This window comes from Nymphalis io, chromosome 4, assembly GCF_905147045.1.
Source record: "Nymphalis io chromosome 4, ilAglIoxx1.1, whole genome shotgun sequence".
In the NCBI taxonomy this organism is placed as follows: domain Eukaryota; kingdom Metazoa; phylum Arthropoda; class Insecta; order Lepidoptera; family Nymphalidae; genus Nymphalis; species Nymphalis io.
This window is the reverse complement of record NC_065891.1, coordinates 14,228,054-14,244,649: the sequence shown is the minus strand read 5'-3', so window position 1 is coordinate 14,244,649 and position 16,596 is coordinate 14,228,054. Positions and strand designations below refer to the sequence as shown.

Below are 16,596 nucleotides of genomic sequence, written 5' to 3'. Positions count from 1 at the left end.
GGGTATTATGTATATAAGTGCTTATTATGTATTTATACATTTATTTAAAATTATATATGTAAATATTTATGTTAGAGAATAAGTAATAATAATTAAATATAGTCTCAATTTTGACTCGTGTACGACTAATGGCAACACTGACAGTGACATAAGATGCTTTGACAGTTACATGCCTTATCGTAAGTCAGTAGAGCGGGGTTCGAAATCATTGTATTGAGAACACTCGACCGTGTCACACGTGCACACTGACTATGTCAGACGAACAAATTACACAAAGTCGCTCGGCTTCTACAACATGTATATCAGTCGGCTGTTAAACCGACATTAAATTGCCTACCTCAGAAATAGACGACCGTGTGTAATTAAAAAAAAATATATCAGTGTAAATAAGTGTCCTTTGGGATTAGTTCGTTCTATCATTTTACATTACAGCGATATTGGCCGTAAATATTCCTCTATGTATGAGTACCCCTTTTTACGAATAATTGCGTAGTAATACTTAAGCGCGGGATAGCTTTAATAAAAAAGCAATATGTTAACAGGAACGCCGCATCAATCAAATTGAAGTATTTACTTAAGCGCATATTATATGATGACGCATGTGATCGAAAAAACGTCAACTCACGTAAGCATGAGATGGTCCAGTGGTTAGAACGCATGAATATTAACCAATGATCGCGGGTTCAAGCCCAGAAATATACTACTAAGCTTATTATGTGCTTAATTTGTGTTTATAATTCAGAGTATAAACAGAGTCGGTTGGCGTGGTTGGTGGATGCTTGCCTTTCACGCCGAAGGTTGTGGGTTCGATTCCCACCCGTGACAGATATTTGTGTGCATGAACACGGCTGTTTGTCCTGAGTCTGGGTGTAATTATATATATAAGTATGTATTTACAAAATAAAAATAGTATATGTAGTATATTAGTTGTCTGGTTTCCATAGTACAAGCTCTGTACATGCATTATTTGGAATCAGATGGTCGTGTGTGAAAAATGTCCCAGGATATTATTATCATTATTATCATCTCGAGCTCACAAATATGTTACATATAAGCCTTTAATTCAATTTCAAATATAAGACAGATGAGATACCATACAAGAAAATAGATTAATGTGTCTTCATTATCTGTATCCTGACAACGTGTATGAAAAATTTCAGGATGATTCAGAATCAAATTCAGTTCAGTAGTTCAGACGTGAAAACGAAACAACCACCAAACTAACTTTTACATGTATTTATTAAGCAAGGATAAATATTTTATCTCTATATATTATATATTTTTGACATTAAAACGATCAGAAATCGAATAAGTAAGAATGGAATACATTTTTTAACAACACCAAATCCAATATAATATTAAACGTTTAACAAACAGTCCAATAAATAAAGAAAAACGTACAAGATAACCGGCATTGACATAAAAAAGTGTAAATTTGTTAACAGAGAGAAAATATCGGTTTTTTATTCAGCACGAAATAAATAGAATGTTATTTTACAAAAAACGTGTCCAATTTCCCGCAAAACGAAAGAAGATAACATTATAAGAGAGGAACCCGATAATTGTGTCGAGAAACCGACGAGGGGCCAATATAACGCTTTGTTGGAAATTCCTTCGATTTTAAATTAAAATCAATTCCATTTTGATTATACAATGAAAAAAATCCATCGTTCTTTAAATATTCCACCTTAGTGAAGAGTAGAGTAATCGGTTATATTTTCATTTAGATTCCTCGTAATTGAATTAATAATACCAAGACAGACATACAACCCGAAACACTAATCGGCTCTATTATTGTTTATCATTCGACCAAAAATCTAATTGAAAATTAAAAGCCAAAGCGTCCTCAACTAGGTGCCTATTATATATTATTTGTATTGTATTACATTTTTTAAATACAATTAGCCACTCTCGTTGTAAAACCAATCGAGGTAAAAATAATCAACCAAATCGTTACAATCAAGGAAGCTATCGACGAACATACCCAACAAAAAATTAAGACCGAGACTTAGAACGACTTAGAACGACCGCAATTTTACCGTACATCTGTGATTTCCCTACGCCTCTTTAGCTTCCGTAATTCCGTAATGACAGTAGTAAACCCAGCCAGCTTGGATTCAATAAATGTACAATTACATCCCCGAGTGCTCTTAATCTCGGAGCGAGCGATCAAACCGCGACCAATATATTTTACGAGACGACTTCGACTCCACTGATGCCTTCAACTATGCAATTAAATTTACTGCAGCATACAGAACAACCCATTCCGTACACACAACTAGCTCTAATGGAAAGTGATTATGTTATATATTTTTTAATACTACCATGGTCTAGTGGCTAGTGTATACAGCTACCGATGCTGAGATCCTGTGCTCAAACCAAGGCAATAATAGCTACCATAACTGGTCGTGTTGGATTGCCGTCTAGGTGGCATTTTTTTTCCAACACCTTCAACAATAATCGTCATATTTCAGCATATTTCAGTTACACAAAATCTTAATTAATTATACACCTAAACCTGCCTCATGAGTCACACCGGCCATTGGTGAAAACCGTATGAAAGTCCGCTCTGTAGTTTTTGAGTTGATTGCGCTTAAATAGACAGACTTTTTTTATTACAATCACTACAGTCATTGTAAAATGACGTTATTTAGTAACAATAATTTTCTTAAGCTAGTTTTATGCAAAAAATGTTAACAAGGTAAAGGTATTTCCAGTCTAAATACTTAAGTACTTTAAATCCGAGTAGTCGTACAATAAATTCAAGGATATGTTCAAAGTTACACACTTAGTGCGCTGGAAAATATACTGTTAGCTGTAAAATTAGTGCTAAAGTGAAACGCGATAGTGAGCGCCGAACAAGCGGTAGGTAAGTCCGTAAACTCACGAGAATCCATTGAATCCTGCAGCGCTGTAGCGCTACGCGAGCGAATTTGTAGTTTAACCGCAGCTTCGAACGACGATTTTCTTCGACCGAGAAAGTATCGAGATTGACTCAATTGTCACGCCTCGAAATCGCAAACAGTTTAACGTAGATAAAATATTATGTTTGTGATAATTTTATTACTTTCCTTTTCACTCTTTTGATATTAGACAAGATCCGAACGTAAAAAAGTGAACCACTTTCATAAAACATTTTTTTGTAGTATAGGTACGTGGACAAGCATATGGGCCACCTGATAGTAAGTGGTCCTAAACCCATAGCCATTATAAGAAATGAAAACCATCGCTTACATCGCCAATGCGCCACCAACCTAGGAAACTAAGATGTAGTGTCCCTTGTGCCTGTAATTACACTGGCTCACTCACCGTTCAAACCGATACATAACAATACCCAGTACTGCTTTTTTGCGGTAGAATATGTGATGAGTGGGTAAGACGAGCTTGCACAAAGGCCTGCCAACAGTAAACTTATAACTATACCACATTATACAATGTTTAAATTTATTTATTATTTATTGCACACAATTTACAAAACGTTTACGATATAATGTAATACAAAATAATTAAGATGATAAATAAATAGAAATATGTATGGATTTAGCTTTTAACCGGAACACAAATAAATTATAAATAAACATGAAACCATTTATAAACTACCTAGAAGTTCAGCGTCTGCGTATAACAACTCGACCTCCTGGTCGATTTATAAGGATTAGCCATCACTGCGAAGGGTGAAATAAATAAGTGTGTGCACTAAAATATATACTGTGTACAAACACATTTTTCATACGAATTTTAACATATTTTTTATATTTTAAAGAATAATGCTAAGATAGTTGTTAAGTATATTTATTTTATGCAAAATACAATTTTCATAATTTGATAAATGTCAAGTGTTACAATAGCGTTTTCCATCAGGATCTCAGAACAAATAGTATTCGTGCAACAAATATTTAAATTAGCTTTACACAAACGGCAGCGTATCTTTCATTTCTCTTCTTCGGGAATTTCTTAAACAAGATAAATATTGCAAGAGAGCAATTAACTTCAATGGCTCGAAGGCGGACAGAGATATTGTAATTTTTCCAGATGCTCTTGTATAATTTTAGTGTACGAAAAGTGTTTGATATAATTGTTTCTTTTAAATAAAAACACATTTTTTTTATTTCCTTAAGTACGTGACCTATATACTGATTGCTTTATAACAAGCCAGTCGTTCTGACTTCGTACGGGTGATTTTTTTTGTAGTATAGGTACGTGGACAAGCATATGGGCCACCTGATGGTAAGTGGTCCAAAACCCATAGCCATTATAAGAAATGTAAACCATCGGTTACATCGCCAATGCGCAACCAACCTTGGGAACTAAAATGTTATGTCCCTTGTGCATGTTATTAAACTGGCTCGCTCACCCTTCAAACCGGAACACAACAATAACAAGTACTACTACTGTTTTGCGGTAGAATATCTGATGAGTGGGTAGTACCTACCCAGACGGGCCTGCACAAAGCCCTACCACCAGTAAATAGAATAAGACATAGAAATAAGATTACTATATATATAAATAATTTTTTTTTGTTAAAAAAATTCCTGTGACCCGGTCGCTGCGATTCCCACAAAATTTCATCTAAATAGGTCCAGCCACGTCCAGATAAAGCCACAGTGACATGTGTGTATTATAATTCCACTGAACTAAACGAACATAGTGCAGCAGAATTATATACCTATTTAAAAACTATGTAATCCGCCATGGCATATAAATGCATAAAATGTGATTAAAATGTGGGGCGAGAATCAATAAACTCTTTGAAGGTGGTTTGGACTGCCGCATCGGAGTTGAATTTTTTTCCTTGTAAGAAGCTGTCCAAATTCCGGAAAAAATGGTAATCTGTTGGAGCTAGGTCCGGGGAGTACGGTGGATGTCGCAGACATTCCAATTGTAGCTCATCTAACTTAATGATTGTTTTTTTGTGTGCAGTGTGTGGTCTTGCGTTGTCGTGAAGCAGCAGTGGCCTAGAGCGATTGACCAATCTCGATTGTTTAGCAGCTAGTTCCTTTTTCATGGTTTGCAGTTGCTGACAATAGATATCTACCGTAATCGTTTGGCTAGATTTTAGAAAGCTGTAGTGAACGACACCGGCGCTTGTCCACCAAACACTATGAGTGTTGTAACTTTTTTCTGAGTCAATTATCGTTTAGGGCATTTGGCTGGGTCTCCAGGGTTCAGCCATTGCGACGAGTGCTTCCGATTATCGTACAGTATCTACTTTTCATCACATGTAATGATTCGATTTAAAATTCCTTCATTATTATGTCGGTTGAGCAAAGTAACACAGTCGACGCATGTTTCGAAGTTAGATCTCATTTTATTCGAGAGATCGACTCAATTCATGAGGTACCCATCGTTCAAATTTTTTTACTTTCCCGATTTGCTTCAAATTGAATTAACACAATTTTATCATTTACCCCGAAGCCTGCAGCTATCTCTGAAGTGCTTTGTGATGGATCCGCTTCCACAATAGCCTTTAATTCTTCATTTTCCACTTTGGTCTCCGGCCGTCCACGGGGTTGGTTCTGAAGGTCAAAATTTCCAGAACGAAAACGTTGAAACCAAAAACGTACCGTGCTTTCTTTTGCGACACCAGCGCCGTAAACATTATGAATCCTTCGAGCTGTTTCTGCAGCACTGGTGCCACGGTAGAACTCGTACTCGTAAATATACCGATATTTCATGTTTTCCATTGTGCGGTAATAAGCGACGCCAAAGAAAAAAATAATGAGGAAAAAACAAACGAATGACTGTTTTTAAAACTCAAATGTACCAGCTAAATGAATTTATAAATTTGGAATTCTTAATAAACTTAAAGAGGAGATATTTCAGATCAAAGTGGTCAGTACGACAAAACGCTAATTTCATATGTAAGGACCTAATATATAAATATATATATGGTCGGACATATACATCTTTAAATTTGTTTTTAAAATATTGTCAATATAACTTGTATAAAAATATTCGCTTTCGAAATGTTTACCAATTATTGTGGCGAGCGGTATAGAAATTAAATTATTGATATTGGTGCAGCGTCATACAGCCACTACATGGTTAGCTACAAAAAAATGTGAAAGCAAAAAAGAAACCACTTGAGTTTTTTGTCATTTTTTAATATTTTTTGAAGCGGATTCAATTATCGTTTTCTTTTTTACACTTTTTTTGATAATTGTATACGGAACGAAATTCTAACTCGCCATTTCCAGTATTTTCCGAAGTTGTATAATACTAGAATGATAAGTTTCAAGATATGTGATTTTTGACATTACTATTATTTGAGCCAAATATATATTTCCCATTGATTACCTAATAAACAGAACCGTGTAGAGATATTAATTTGATTTCATCGTGACATTAGCCGGGACGATTGAACCAGATTTATTGCTCCCTTTGCATATTCATTATTATGCAAAGAGACCAATAATACCCCCGAAGGTTCAAATGACTTACGGACCTGTCAGGCAACAATCTAAATACTTTGTATATAATATTTTTAAAAAAGAGAAAACCTTAGTGGATGGAACACGTCGATCTCAATGGAACATCGCGAGTTCAATTCCAGGCTAGCTCCAATTTTCATGTGCTTCATTTGTGTTTATAATTTTAAGCCAAATATTATGATAACATGAATCGCAAATGCTTAAAACTTGTGTGTTATTGTTTTGATATATTTGTTGACCTACAATCATAGTACGTCATCTTTCATTGGACATCCCTTTACATCACGCGCGTAAATATTTATGAATAAGATAAATGACGGTGGATATTTTTATCTATATTTAGGTCAAAATTTTTTTTTAATATTGACTGTATTTCGTTTTGTGACATGATATGATAACCATTGAGTTAAAAAAACTCAAAGTTATGATATTTATATACCGAAATAGCTATTCCACGAAGTCTCATCCGAGTTAAGCTTTTAAATTTTCTATCTAAGCCAAAAAGATTGATTTCAAATCGGACTAGTAGATCCTGAGATTAGCCTGTTCAAACAAACTCTTTTATCTATACTTATATTATTAAGCTTATAATATTTTGTTATCCCGAAAAAAAACTCTCGTTTTTACCTTTTAAAAAAATTATTGTTATGTGCTTTTAACTAGAAAAAACTATTATTCTGTAAATCATAATGTTGATAATAAAAAGCGAGTTAGTTTTCATTGATTTCAAGTAGATTTTTAAAGTTATTATAAAATATTATTTCTTCATATAGATGCACTTTTGTATCTTTATTTACGTTATTAGTAAGCTGGCTTCTTGTATATTTTGTTGGGGTTTCATAAAGTTATAAAAAATAGTCTTCCCTCAAAAACTTTTTATAAGCCAAGAAATTAAATGAGACTGAAATAAACTTAATGCTTAAAACTTAACGTTCTTAAGGGATAAGTAAATATATGTGCAGACAATATAAGGGGTAATAGTAGAATTAAATTCGTTGCTATAGCACCAGACGACCCCCCAGGACTTTAAGATTATAAATCAAACAAGTTTAAATTACCACCCATAGATAATTTTTATAACAAATTGACCGTTACAAACCGACAAGGCTTATGGGTATCAAGAATAAAAATAAACAAAATTATTTTGTTGTTAAATAAATAAATAATTCGTCTAAACATTATAAAGTAACAATAAGTATTTCACATCTTAAGTTGAAGAGAAGCTAAGTTTTGTGATTGTGTAATAAGCATAACCACTTTGCACAAAAATGTAGTAATCTATTGTGTCCGGAAACTGAAAAGAATTTTTGGATTTCTTTTACGTAACCGTTCTCGTAAAAGTTCGTTGTATTTTCATTTTTAAATCTCTCCGACTCGAATGTTTTGCATAAGTAATGTATTCAGAGAACTATTATTTTTCATAGCTTTAATATTTTTTTATTACCAAGAAAGATAATACTTTGTATATTGTACGTGTATACACGTAATACACGCTTGGTCAACTTCATTAATAAATATGTAATTGTACTAGTAACCAGTAACAGCCTGTGAATGTCCCACTGCTGGGCTAAGGCCTTTTGTTTGTTTTCTTTTTGAGGAGAAGGTTTGGAGCTTATTCCACCACGCTGCTTCAATGCGGGTTGGTGGAATACACATGGCAGAATTTCAGTGAAATTAGAGACATGCAGGTTTCCTTAAGACGTTTTCCTTCACCGTCAAGCACGAGATGAATTATAAACACAATACCGCTTGACGGTAATTATATAAGAACATCAAAAGCTATATCAGTACAAATAAAAAAAAATCATTGCAGTGATAAATGTAGTTAGTTACTTTCCTCTAATTTTAGGAAATGATAAAAATATTTTTATTTTACTAAAAAAAACATATTTGAGAATTCGGCAACAGTTAAAAAACACAGAATGAGCATTTAAAATCGATGCAGAATTTCATTGTTAATATCCACAACTACCGTCTTTTACCCTCAAGATAAACGACAAATTAGAACTGTGCAATAACTGTAAAACTTCAACTTCGTGATGGAGTTGTTAAATTTTTTTTTTAATAAATCACAAATAAGTATATGGCTTTATAATTAGAATAAGCAAATAACAAACAAGAATAACTAAAATAGTTTAAATGCTAAAAAAACCAACTAGTACATCAAATATTCCTTGACAATAATATATATGTATTTTCGAAGTCCCCAAATTTCGTGTCAAAAAGTAAGTAAGAAGAATATCCTCTTCTGTGACAGGCAATGACGCGCTTTTAAATATATTTTTTTTAAATATATTCCAGCACAAGGAATTGTTACAATCGGTCGAAGATTGTTAAAAATACATAATAATAACCGAAGTAACAAAAACCGTATGTCCTTTCTGTACCCCTGACAACGTGAATCTTCCTTAAAATTTTTTATTCACCACCGAAAACGAGATGAATTAAAAACAAAAATTGAACACATGAAAATTCAGTGGTGTCACTTCAAACCATAGGGGCATTACTTTTATATTGATTTCAAACTTTGATCGCTAGCAAACACATATTAGAAAGTTGAGTTTGACTTTGAGTCGACCTTGTTAACCCCTTACGCTACAGTATTATATCAGATCAAACGATATTTGCAGACTAATCTCAGACCCATTTAATGTTAGCTTATGAATACATAGTTGGGACCAGGCACGATGTGCTAATGTCAAACACATTCGTGATCAAAGTCCAAATTGATAGCGGTCACTACACGAGTACTGAACAATTTTAATAGTGTATGTACAGTATTAATTATAATGGCGGTGGATATTTAATAATAAACTTGTGCGGTATTTCGCTTTAGTAATTAGCTTTAAAATTCAATTGGCTGCAAACTTAAATAACAAAATATTACAATTTTGTAACCTATAAAAAAAACTTGCTTAGTGCAAACCCATCTGGGTAAATATGGGTGATATCGCATACTTAACTGTCAAATAGTAACTACAGGTATAAGGGACGTAACAACCTAGTTTCTAATGTTGGACTGTACGAAATTATCTCTCACATCGCCAATGCACTGGCGATGTGAGAGATAATTTCGTACAGTCGTGATGTCCATGGGCAATGGTTACTCTTAATTGGCCTATTTGCCAGTTCGCTTACACATTAAAAAAAACAACACCAATAAATTTACATCCAACGGATTGAGATCCGAGTATTGAAAAAAAAAACAAATGAGTATAAATCTGACAATCAGTCAGATTAAAAAAAAATCAACAGTGCGGCAATATTGTATAAAAATCATTCAAAAGGCCACTATGGGCTAGTGAATGTTCTCTCTATTTGAATAATACAAGTGTCACAAAATAAAACGACTAAAGCCGGTGCTGTAATTATACATGTAATTACACATACATACATGTCTCTGTACTCTTTGCTAGAATGCCGAAGACGGAATGTAATTAATCCTGTTCCAGTGGCAGCATGTTGCGGATACGGAGCCGAGTAACACAGCTGATGTTGAAATCGTATTGGCTTTAATTAAACGAATAATTTATTTAAACGCTAACATTAAAAGTAGGCTCGTTTTCTTTGAATATTAGTTTGTATTTCTCTCTTTAATTAAAATTATAATAGTGTTGTTCCTTGAGTTCGAGGGAAGTAACTTTCTAATGTTGAATATAAGCTCGATGCTTATAATACTTGTTTAATATTTTTTTTAATATCTTCACGATTTGTGGTCTCGTATTACGGTTACACCACAAAGAACTTGCGTCATTACTCACCCGTGAAATGTTAACAATTTACTTATGATCGAGTGGTGATATATAGTGGAGTGGAGACCACGCCTTGGCAAACGTAGCGTAAGGTGCTCCTGCTAGGTGAAGTGACGATATACGCACAGTGGATGACAGCGGATGGAGATTGAAAACTGAAGATGGATCTCAGTGGCGTAGCATTGGAGAGACCTATGTCCAGGAGTGGACGAAAGAAGGTTGATGATGATACTTGTAGTACAGTACAGTAACAGCCTGTAAATGTCCCACTGCTGGGCTAAGGCCTCTTCTCCCTTTTTGAGGAGAAGTTTTGGTGCTTATTCTACTACGCTGCTCTAATGCGGGTTGGTGGAATACACATGTGGCAGAATTTTGATGAAATTAGACACATACAGATTTCCTCACGATGTTTTCCTTCACCGAAAAGTACGAGATGAATTATAAACAGAAATAAAGCACATGAAAATTCAGAGGTGCTTGCCTGGGTTTGAATCCAAGTTCATCGGTTAAGATTCAAGCGTTCTTACCACTGGGCCATATCGCCTTTTTTGATACTTGAAATGTTATTATTATTATGATCAATGCTGCATGCACACAGGGATATTTCCAAAAAATGCGTAATATGCTTATGCTTCACACTTGCGGATAATTTGAACATCAGTTTTATCATTTCGCTTATATAATATATTTATTTTTACGTATTTGGTTTATATTTTTTTACTATGATCGAAACGAATGTTGATCAACGATGTTATAAGCTATGATCGTTCGCTAAAATAAATAATAGTCTGTAAATGTTTCATTAAGGTCTCACATATTCTATAAGAACAAAACCCACCGCAGAACAGAAGGGAGCGATATGTGACGTTATCGACAACAACAAATTAGTATCACCATAAGTCGGTTTTCAACATTTCACCACCGAGACACGAAGTACGTTCTTACAGAATAAGTAATAGGAACCTACTAACAATCATTATTTCCTTACAATATTTTTCATCCCTACTTGCCAGTGAATAATAACACTCAGACCTTGCATACTCCGTTATAGTTTATTTTATTCAGAGTCAAAAAGAATAGTTTATACGCTCGTAAAGCGAGCACTCTATTTTCTTTGGTTTATTAAGCCGGTTGAATAAAACGTATTCTGAATCACATAGACGTTATTAATTTTCTATTTGTTTTTACAGTTAACCTGAAACAAAAATGAAAATCGATATAAAAGGTCAAACTATTGACACGAAGATTTTATGTACCTTGTGATTGAAGTTACTGGTTCACACGCCCTTCAAACCAACAATACTAAGTATTGATGTTTAGCGGTGGAATATCTGATGGTTTGCACAAAACCCTTACCACCTAGAAACAAACCTTGAAAAGTACTTAAAATCATTGGCTTGTCCTTAATCTCTCCCCAATTGTGTCGGATTGCCTTTCTGTCGGCTTATAGAGTGCACTCATATTTTTGTACTATAATCCTGCACAATTGACTATTTCCTGAGATCAGTAATTTAATTATGATAAATTTGTTTGTTTACATATTTACCATAAATATTTCCTTTTTTCAAAATACTGTTTTACCACAATATATATTTGCAGAGATTGTTTCGTATATAAAAGATTTTTGTTGATGTACAATTTGGATATCTTTAATAAAAATAAATATGAGTAGACAAATATGCTCCGTCTTAGGTTACAGGCTGTCCTCTAGACAAATATGCTCCGTCTTAGGTTACAGCAGCGTTATATCATTAGCGTAATGCTAGTAACTAGAATGTTAAGAATATATTTGAACGTAATTGGTTCAAAATTACAAGGTTTAAAAAACTGTTTTCGCACGTGTCAATAGTAGACGCTCGTGTCAAATTAAAAGCGATTTGACACATCTGAACAGACTATCAACTATATTCAAGCAACTAGTATTTTTTTATTGTCACTTTTCCAATTGTGTTGATTCAATTTTAAAGTATTTTCTTTTAATATGATTTTTTATATTTCTAAAAACAATTCAACTAAATTTATTGGTGGTAGGGCTTTGTGCAAACTTGTCTGGGTAGGTATCACCCACTCATCAGATATTCTACCGCAAAACAGCAGTACTTGGTATTGTTGTGTTCCGATTCGAAAGATAAGTGAGCCAGTATAATTGTGCCTGTAATTGCAAGGGACATAACATCTTAATTACCAAGGTCGATGGCGCATTGGCGATGTAAGTGATGGTTAACATTTCTTACAATGCCAATGTCTATGAGCGTTGGTGACCACTTACCATCAGGTGGTCCATATGCTCGTCCATATACTATAAAATAAAAAGCAAATTATTAGCGACTAAATGCACTTACTCGTATTTTAAAACAACAACATTAAAATAAAATAATATAAAAAGTCCAACTCATAATTTTCGATTTCGAAGTTGAAATACGACCGTTGTTATCAAATCAACCACTTTGTATATTTTTCTTTACGAATTAATGTTTACGAATGTCATTTACACATTTAAACGAAAACGGTCTTTGTATAATTACTGTTAGAATTCAAATATAACTTTTTCGTATAATAATTATTTGCGTAATATTTTAATACTTTTTCCTCTTTTTACGCTGCCATGTTAACAAGGTACGTAAGATATAATTCACTTGTTCCAACCCCTGTGAGGGATCGCTAATTATATTTACTAGCATTTTTTTTTTCAATTTATATATTGACATTATTTATTCATCTCGGTTAGACATTTCAGCGTGGTTGTTAAGTATGTTTTGTTATGCTCTCTTTTGAATTTGATTATTAAAATATTTGTCTAGTATTATTTTATTTGCTTAATGATTTTTATTGGTACAAAATATAAAAATAAGTCTTTTCAATGGCGTATAAATTCAATTTCCAGCTCCAACAAAATTCTAATCATGGTTGCTAACAGACTAGACTGTATATTTATAAACCTCTGTTGTAAAATTTCAGCTGGACGAATAAATTTTATAAGTAGTAGATAGTAGTGTTTATTTTATTTTATTTTTTTGTAATATTGTATATGAATCTTGTTACTTGAATAAATAAATAATAATTATTATTATTATTATAAATAAAAACGTTTAAGTCGATATTACATTTATTATTACAGTCGTGAAAACAGTACAATACTGCTGCTGTAACATAATATTCCTACTTCGATCTGATTCCCTTATTCTCAATACGATGTGACGTAAATCCGACGTCATTGGTGAGAAAACAGACAAAAGTAATTGTACTGATAATTTCTTGACTTAAACCTTTTTATTTATAATAATAATTATTATTATTTAAAAAAATAAAAGGTTTAAGTCGATATTACATTTATTATTACAGTCGTGAAAACTGTACAATACTGCTGTTGTAACATAATATTCCTACTTCGATCTGATTCCCTTATTCTCAATACGATGTAACGTAAATCCGACGTCATTGGTGAGAAAACAGACAAAAGTAATTGTACTGATAATTTCTTGACTAAACTAAAATATTTTTTCCGATTCGAAATTTGAACTCAGGACGTCTGGATATAAGCTATTTGGCATTGAGGCTGAATGACAATTTAACGTAGAAAACTCGCATAGAACAAAACAAATCTTTCTTCATGCATTGGGCTCTTTTGTAATGTTGTTCGTTATATTCTACGATCCCTGCGATATATCGTCTATAACTACCTAGTTAAACCACATCTTTTATACTTACCTGAAGTGTGGGGTATTGCCGCTAAAACTCATTCAGCAGAACTACAGATTATTCAAAACAAAATTATTAAACTTTTATTTATAAACCCATATTTAACACCTACTACCAAATTTTATATAGACAAACACCTACAACTACATGCACACATTTTTTGCACATTAATACGAAATTTATAAAAAAGCTCTCTCCGTTTTAATCACACAATTAAACACGAAGTAACAAAGCGAAGTTATCCTCGAGCTAGTATATACAGTTGCATATACTATAGTTTGTTGGTATTCGCGAAGACGTGAACAAACATTGAAGGTGCGCAGATTTATATCAAATTACCCCCAATAATTATGTACACACCTACTATAAACGTATTGCTTACCAAATGTATATATATGTTTTGTTTACACTCAACTCAACATTGAATTTATTCAAACATTAGGGAAAATTCAATTAAACAAGCGAAACAAGCTTTTTTTTGAGAGCGAAGAGATTTTATACAAAGAATGAACCGAAGTTCTACGCAGTGCACGACTCCTTGGTACATTTGCGGAAAACAAGCACTCTAGGAAATCCCTCCTGAATTAATTTGACTGAAACATCTCATTAGGCAGATTTACTGCACGTGAGATTGTTGCGGCGCCAAAATTGTTGCCCACCTCAGCCTGTACATATAAATTACACGCCAAGCTTACAGCAGGTACCGCGAGTTTGGAAACTAAGACCAAACGCTAGTCAATATGTTTTTATTTCTGAATGAGTCATTTCTTGATACTGATGGATAGTCGAATAATAAACTAAATAGTAAAAGACAAAAAATGTTTTATATTAACTTAAATACCGAACAGCCTGTGAATGTCCCACAGCTGGGGTAAAGGCCTCCTCTACCTTTTTGAGGAGAAGGTTTGGAGCTTATTCCACCACGCTGCTCCAATGCGGGTTGGTGGAATACACGTATGGCAGAATTTCAGTGAAATTAGACACATGCAGGTTTCCGCACGATGTTTTCCTTCACCGTAAATCATCATCTCGTGCAGATGAGTTATATTCACAAATTAAGCACATGAAAATTCAGAGGTGCTTGCCCGGATTTGAATCCACGATCATCGGTTAAGATTAACGCATTCTTACCACTGGGCCCTCTCAGCTCACAACTAACTTAAATACACCTATGAAAAAAATCCATGCCCATTGTTTGGCGGCGAATACAACCAAACCAATTTGGTTCCTAGAGTATTTTTGCTACCAGTCGCTTCGCCTGACGCTCGTGCTATTCGCGCGGCAACATTCACAGTTCCTTTCGCGCCGCCGGTCGCCGTTGCCCGTGGCCTGCTTGATACACTTCCATACATTTGTTTTAGTCGCAATCCGCGTCATCGTTCACAGTACGCGAATATTTGCTTCAGAATATTATGACAAATTTGGTTTTATTAATGTAAAAAATAACAGCCTGTAAATATCTTACTGCTCCTCTAAGCAAAGAGAGGAGGCCCTCTCTTTGCTTAGAGGAGGTTTGGAGCTTATTCCGTCCAGTATTCTAATGCAATTATATAGAATATATAATAATAGCAATATTTTTTTTATAGAATAGGAAGGTGGACGAGCATATGGGCCACCTGATGGTAAGTGGTCACCAAACGCCCTTAGACATTGGCATTGTAAGAAATGTCAACCATCGCTTATAGCCAATGCGCCACCAACCTTGGGAACTAAGATTTTATATCCCTTGTGCCTGTAATTACACTGGCTCACTCACCCTTCAAACCGGAATACAACAATATCAAGTATTGCTGTTTTACGGTAGAATATCTGATGAGTGGGTGGTACCTACCCAGACGAGCTTGCACAAAGCCCTACCACCAGTAAATACCTTATATTGTTTTCTTTCCGGTTCAAAGGGTGTTCGAGTACAACCCACAAGGGTAACATATGTTATGTATGTAGTATATATATGTATGTAAGTAGTTCCCAAGGTTGGTAGCCAGTATTCCATACAACGCTAATGTCCATGGAATATGGTGACGTCATCAGGTGTCCCATTTGCCAGTCCGTCAAAGTATTTCGAAATAAAAAATAAAATAAAAATCATGCGAGTTAGTCGATATAATATAAAAAAAATATGACAGAATTATCGACAACCCTTAACGTTGATTTAATATCAAATAAAAAAAAACAGATTCACATTAAAATAAATATATCAAAAGCCAACACACTACACAATCATACCAATAACGTTATATACATTTCAGTTCTGTTGTTTTACATATAATTTCAGAACTTACCTAGTTTTAACAAAGAGATGTAAAGTTCAATTCTGTATTTCGAAATTGTTAGCAACTTTAGGTGAAATTGTAGACGAGGTTTAACCCGAAGTGTCAACTTTAACATCTGCGCTTCGGTGTGACATTATTGGAATAAGTTTCGAATGTGGAATGTATTCATTGTATAAGGGATAACAAATATTGTTAACTCATTTGTTTCTCTTCAATATCCTATTTTAATCACATACATTTTATTTAAAATTACGGAAAATTCACTGTCACATGAAATTGTTTGTTCGATCCTCTCCTTTTTTAGTGCCACGGTAAAAAGTATGAAATAACCAGATGTTGTATAAGTACCATGATGTAACATATTAAACTGAGTTTGTTTAAATATATTCTGTGAGTCTTGTATGATAACGACTCATTACGTATCAAAATGTTTTTTTTTAA

The 16,596-nt window shown here is 33.8% G+C and overlaps 1 protein-coding gene across 2 annotated transcripts in view; it reads right to left on the bottom strand.

Annotated features, from left to right (window-relative positions):
* Positions 1-11,605: 11,605 nt before the first annotated feature.
* Positions 11,606-16,596, bottom strand: part of LOC126781620 (uncharacterized) — a 28,663-nt gene continuing 23,672 nt past the window's right edge. For both annotated transcript variants that reach the window (XM_050506549.1, XM_050506550.1), the window contains one exon: positions 11,606-11,615. The gene's annotated coding sequence lies outside the window, so the exon portion shown is untranslated. The remainder of the gene's footprint in view (positions 11,616-16,596) is intronic.